The sequence below is a fragment of the Mizuhopecten yessoensis genome, unplaced genomic scaffold (genome assembly GCF_002113885.1).
Source record: "Mizuhopecten yessoensis strain PY_sf001 unplaced genomic scaffold, ASM211388v2 scaffold8537, whole genome shotgun sequence".
Classification (NCBI taxonomy): Eukaryota; Metazoa; Mollusca; class Bivalvia; order Pectinida; family Pectinidae; genus Mizuhopecten; species Mizuhopecten yessoensis.
In genome coordinates this window covers 1,226,582-1,233,742 of record NW_018407597.1, presented here as the reverse complement: position 1 = coordinate 1,233,742, position 7,161 = coordinate 1,226,582, and the positions used below count along the sequence as shown (strand labels likewise).

Here is a 7,161-nt window from a genome sequence, read left to right as displayed (position 1 = left end):
GGGGGGGGGGGGGGGAAGAATTAGCTAGCTGATTTTTTCCCCTGGGGAAAAAACTAATGCTGATAGGGAAAAGATTCAGCTATAGGTAACTAAATATTCAGCTAGCTGATTCATAATTCCCCCGGCGAACAATCAATTAGCTTATTTCTTCCCCGGGGAAGATTTCAGACGGGAAAGAAATGACTTCTACACCGGCATTACTAACTTTTAAAAACAAATTCAGCTTTTGAGTAACTACCATACATTTCCAAGTGTCTTATGTCTCAGGGGAATATATTAGCTGTACACAGTACTTTGGCTTACACAAGTGTTTTAGAAAGAAAAGATGAACTTCATGTTGGATTAGAATATTTCAACTACTTTGTTTACCAATAACACTGTGGTTGCACACAGTTAGGCTGTATAAACAGTCCAATATTTCTTTGTATTTATTTATATTTGAATTACATTTACTATCGATCATATTATGCCAAGATATTTATGTTTTTTCTTTTATTATTTGTTTTACTGTAGGAATAACCTATTTTAGGATCTATTTTGAAGTTCCTGCTAAAAGTTTTTTAGTCCTTGACTATATTTGGGCCATCTTGGAGAGAAGGTAATTATTTATTAATGAAATATTTGTTTATTATTATTATTCAGATAATATTTTTGATTTATTGCTGTTTGTAATTTATGAATGGTGCTTATTTTTTTTCTTTTCTGACTCGTGTATCTTTTTAGCATAGATATATGATTATTATTAATTCTTATTTGTCATGTGTATTTGTGTGAATATTTTATTTTATTGTATGGTCAACTTGGAATTTCAGAAATATTTATTCAGCTAATTGCCGTTTTCATTTTGCATACGCTGTTAATATTGTTACGAAAATACCCATATTTCATTAATTTTATATTGGATGATTGTTATATTATTTGCAGTTTTTCAGTCCCAGCTTGATTTTTTTTTTAATTTGTTCATAATTTGCTATTTTATAGTTGTGAATATTTATGTAGCTTGATTTTTTTTTTAAATTGCAATATCTGTGGATTTTTTTTTTTTTTTTTTTGATGATATGGCTCATTTTGAAATAATGTTACTGTCTCTTTTAAAATAAAATATCAGCCGATAACAGATATGTTTTAACCCTTTCACCACTGTAGACCATAATGGACTCATCCCAATAAATGCATGGTAGAGTCTACTAAAGTTACCTAGGGGTGGAAGGGTTAAAGTGACTTGCTATTCCTTTGAAAATCTGGAGTTCCAATGGAGATGCTAACATATTAAAAATGCTTGATTGAAAACATGTTTTAATTTCCAAGGTCAAGGTCATTGCTCCTATAAATAAAATATTAATTCAGAACCACACTAATACCTCAGCATAAAAGATCAAACCATGTCATCCCTTGTCTTCAGCACTGATTGTTGGGATCATGATTGCTTCCTGACCAACATATGTTAAACTTAAAAATGTTCTAGGTTGAGCTTATGCCATGGTGCAGCGTCCATCATCTGTCTGGTGTCAACTTTCTCCTTTTCAACAACATTTTCATAATAACCAAAAGGCTTAGAATGATGGTATTTGACTTGTTGTATGGTGGGATGAAGTGCGGCCAATTATGACTTTCAAGGTCACAGGGGTCAAATGTATTGAAATTATTTAAACAAATTTTTCTCAATAACCGAAGGCTATAGGGCAATGATATCTAGGCAGGATCGAGCATGCTTTGATGAAGGGCTTCCAAGTTTATTCAAATGATTGATCTTGACCAATTTTCAAGGTCACATGGATCAACTGTTGATGTCATCAAATGACATTAAATTTCCAAAAGTCACAGGATGATGTTATTTAATAAGGCCAGTAGTATGCTTGGATAATACTAGGCAACAAAGTTTGTTTAAATGAATGACCCTAAACTGCTTAAAATAGCACAGGGTTCAAATGTGTGAAAACATTTAATTAACTTCTCGATAATTAGAAGGACAAGATGGAAGATATTAAACCAGCAGGATGCTGGAATGCAGTTTTACCAAGTTTGTTCAAATGAATGACCTTGATGCACTTTCAAGGTCACATGGGTCATTTTTTTAAAAATATTAAATAAACAGTAGGCATATGTTGATGTTGATTATATCAAGACAGTAGCATGTTAGAACATTTTGTCTTGTGTGATAGTAGGCTTGTGTATAAGGACTTTCAGGTTCTGATTTGTAATACGAACACTTCCGTGAAGCCAAGATCAATGTTGCATGAAAGTTGATTGGTGCTGCATATTCCCTTACCCTTGGGGTTAAAAGCTCCCACTCACATTGGTTTTATTGATAGACCTGTATATCTTACATTTGTTCTGTCTTTCCATAGGATGATAGGGAGACATATTGACAACTTGCAGCAGGATAGGTTCTTCTAGTTCTGTTTCTTTGTGTTTTTCTAAAAACATTTTATCTTGACTGTATCTTTCAAATTCTTGATGAAACTTTAAATATGCCTACATAACCCACAAAAGGTGTGTATTGCATTTTAATTAGGTTATTGTGACCTTCACCTAGTGGGTCAAAGGTCAAATGAGTACAAAAGTTCCACTGAAATCTTATCCAAGCCGCAAATTTAAAACAATTGAAGATACTTGTATGCAATAATTCAGTTCTGGTTGGATGTGAGGAAATATTTCGTGAATTTTGTAAGAATTTTTGTATAAGAAATGGTAGAATTTAGTTCATTTTTCATGCATTTACAATGACAGAACTGGAAAATATTGCGACACATCTTTTGATACCAAGTTATGTGATGAAATTTTAGCATATTTGATGGTTCGGGTATGTAAGTAGGGCATTGTATGGCTTCCGTTTTAGTTGACAAGGTACATCAAAGGCTAACACTCAAGTTTAAAAAAACAAGAAATGTTATTGTCTTGCAATAGGAATCTTCATTAAGTCTTTGTTCTGTATTATGTTAATTTTGAAAATTTCTCTGTTAAACTTCATCATATATCTATTGCACTCTTGAAAACTACTCTATTTTCTATACAATCTGGTATATATCTAGAAACAACGAAAACTCTATAAATGATGTAGCATATCTTATATGACTCCATGTGATAATGCTTACAATGAGTGTTGAAATAGACATAGATGCATTTGGACCTACATTTCATTAATAAAAAAAGTAAAAGTTGAAGAAGAAAAAGATCAGATACTACCCTAATGCTTTCAGAACTGACATTCACATTCATATAATATGGGACTTTGTTACACCAGCAAATGCCAAGGGGACAAAAAACTTTTGAATAAAAAGTGTTCCACTGTTTTTGTTGTTGCTGCAATTGAGAATTTTATAACTAAGACAAATTGTTTACATTATGCTTATTTTTTCTCTCTTTTTCTTTCTTCCCTCTGTCTTTGATGATGGCTGTTGAAGTCGTGACCCTGACCGGCTGCGACCTTTACCAATCCTGCACAGTTGACATCACCCTGATCAGGTATGGATGAACAGGAAAACATCACCAACCTTATCATCAATTATCTGCCCCAGACTCTCACAGATGAGGAGTTCATGTCAATGTTTCTGTCCATCGGCCCTATCAAGGCAGCGAAAATTGTCAGAGACAAGGCCACAAACTACAGTTTTGGTTTTGGTTTTGTGGAATATCACAGTCCACAGGATGCTGAGCGTGCGATACAGACATTGAATGGTCTACAGATTCAGAACAAGATCATCAAAGTAGCATTAGCAAGACCAGGAGGAGAGGCGTATAAGGGAGCTAACTTGTACGTAAGGAACGTCCCAAAACATTTCAAGGAAGCTGATCTAGAAGCAATCTTTGAAGGGTTTGGTGCTGTTGTGCAGTCTCGTGTTTTAATCGACTTGCAAACTGGTGAATCTAAAGGTGTTGGATTTGTGCTGTATAGCAAGAAGTCAGAAGCTGAAGAAGCCATTATGGGGATGAACGGTAAATCTCCATGCGAGGGTGAGGTTCCTCTGGTCGTTAAATTTGCTGATGATAATACAAAGAAACAACAACAAAACATGGCTGGTCAGCGCTACAATCAACAGTCTATGGGTGTCGGTGGGGGCCAGGCAGGTCCCATGAGGAACCCGCCAGGTAACAGGATGAGGTTTAATCCTATGGGTGGTCAAGCAATGAACAATTATGGCCCAAATAATTACGCTAACCCGAACATGAACTATGGAAATATGTATGGGTATGGTGCCCCCAATGGACCCCAAGGATATGGCGGGGGCATGAGTGGGAGTAGTAACTATGGGGGAGGTCAAGGGACTGGGAGTCCTTTGGGTACCAGCCACTTAGCACCAGGTGGGGGATACATTATATATGCATACAACATAGGATATGATTGCACAGAGAAAGAACTTGCAAGTCTATTTGCTGACTTTGGAACTGTGTCAAAGGTCAATGTGATGTATGACCATCAGAGAGGCCAGTGTAAAGGATTTGGATTTGTTACCATGACAAACTATCGTGAGGCACAAAATGCTATACTTAACCTGAACAATTACAACCACAAAGGGAGACAACTTTCGATATCTTTCAAAAAGTGATGCAATTTTTCTCCGCTAAATGTATCTGACATAGTTAGCATTCAGAAACTTGTTACTGGTAAAATTAATGGATGTGATCTGATTTTGCTAATTATTTGGAAATGATGCATTCTGACTAAGACGTATTCTACACTACAAAGAGACTTCAATGAATCGAGCGGTAGTACTATACTGGGTTAAATAAACTCAAATCTTGACAATAGAGCACAAGTGAATGCATATGGCTGGAGAGGAAACATAATATTGTGAAACAATCCCTCAATATATGTTTCATATATTTCAGAATATAATGGGGAGTGATAGAGACTTGGATAAAAATCTGTTTATTCAACTGCAGTACCATTGACTTGTATCTGTTAAACAGAACAGGAATGATCCAGATTTGTAATGTTAGTATACATTGATTCTTGTTCTCGCGTTATTTCTTACTTGATGTACTCTAGCAGTTTTACTTGCACATGCTGTTTGTCAATCTGGCACTTGTCATTTCTGGTTAACTGTGACATATAATGGTGCAATGTCTTTACCTTTAGATTTACATGATTCCTAGTGATTTAGTTTAGAGAAAAAAATTCAAACTGTTGTTTTTACCTATGGAAGATTGTATTGTTGAAGTAATCTTTAGTTTGGATTTTTTTAATTGCACATTTCACAATAAAAGTAGTGTTTTTTTTCGACACATTTATTTTACCGATAAGACCCAATTACTGATTAGATTTAATCTATACACTTTCATAAACTGTTATCCATTAGAAACATATTGCAATACCATGGTAACGAGGTTAAAATTACAAGATAGTATGGTCACTAGGTTTTAAAACCTTGAATGTCCTATTTATATGTTAAAACATCAAGATATAGTCAACTTTCGGTAACTCGTTATTTCGTAACATTCAGTTTATTTACAAAAGAAATTGACCTATTAAAAACTTCGTCAATTATTTTTAAGAATGCATCAGTTTTAATGATTTATTACAAAGTCGTTATGTAACATTTCGATTACTAAATTTCACTTTCAATATGTATATTTCCAAATGACATATCTAAATTCTAGAGTTTTATTAGGGTCTTATTAAATATGACCTATCATGGGGTTGCAGTTAAAGGTGCCCATACAACCTTTCAGGGACCTTTGTACAACCTCATCCTTGATATTCTTTCACTCTCTGCTCCTCTGGAATATATCATTGCAAAATTGAAGGCATGCAGCTAACTTTTTGATTGGTCTCGGGTAAATAAACCTGACCAATCGCTTGGCTGATACCTGTCCTTTGAAGATTACAAAGGAGTGACACCCGACTTTAAAAACATATTTTCCTATTTTTGTTCACATTTAGGAAAATTGGTTAGTGAATCATCCCCAATTTTTTTAATGTACACGTTCCTGTTCGAAATAGTTACATATACATGTATTCTCAAATATTGTCAGTACTGAAACAGGTGCCCGCATTAGTGTTTGGTAACGAGTAGTTTCTCAAAAATTGCCTTATTGATAATTGAAAACAAAATCACTTCAATTATTTACATCAAGAAAAAGTTGTTTCACATATTAGTCTCAGATTGACTCAAGCCCAGAACCATTTTAGTAAAAAAAACACACAGAAATAGAAAACTGAAAGTATACACATTGCCAATTCAGGGTACTTGTGTGTAATACATGTTAAAGGTTTACCTAATCCTGGCTGCCGTATTTTAAATTTTAAAATTTTCTTTTGTTTTTGCAGAATAAAGATATTCTAATGTTGTTTTGATATTTTCCTGAATATCAATTTTGCAGTTTTGTTTACAGTCTGCTTTGTTTTATTTGTTCAAATTCCTCTTTAAATGATGATATATTTACACACAGACTTAAATTAATCAAACTATGACAATGCAGTCAATAATGTGTCTTGCTTTTTATGTGCACAGTTTTGAAGGTCTGTCAACTTTTCTTCTCTTTTTTTTTTAAGGCATACAGGATTATACTTCAGATTATGAGCAAGTTTTGACCTATCTTGACTCCGGTAATTGTTCATGATTTTGCTGTATTCTTGGGCTTCTGCATGTCTTATTTGCCATATAGCTGAATCGAGATATTACATTGAAGTCAACCAGCGATTTGCTCAGAATTTAAACACACTTTGATCATTTCTCATTTTTTTTTTGTGTAGAAAATACCCGAATGCCCCTTCAACATCCTACTGCAAGTTATAAATGGCGACAGATATGAGGCTCCCTGCCTAATCAGTTGGTTTGCTTATGTTGTGTCTACTGCTCTGGATACTCTGACAAAAAAGATCTGCCCCCATTGCAACACTTCAGATCAAAGTCGTTCCTTTTCCTACTTCTGTGGCTGTTTTTGTGGTCTTCCAATTGCATCGATGACATCACATCGATAATATACACTTAAAACCATTCTTCAATGACGATGATATCCATATCGGGTTGTGGATGTTTTGCAGACCTTCCCATGTTACTTTTCAGTACCGTCCACTTGGAAAACTCACCTTCTAGCGTTCTCTACCCCCTCTTTGATAATGTTCTAGATATCCGGTCTTTATGAACTAGCATCTTTGATGTCAGTAGCAAACTTCATAACTGCAGTTTTTCATAAAGTAATATTTTAAAAATGCTA

General features: G+C 34.5%; 1 pseudogene; it reads left to right on the top strand.

Annotated features, from left to right (window-relative positions):
- The window catches only part of LOC110456135, a 9,867-nt pseudogene extending 4,067 nt beyond the window's left edge, over positions 1-5,800 (top strand).
- The last annotated feature ends 1,361 nt before the right edge of the window (positions 5,801-7,161 follow it).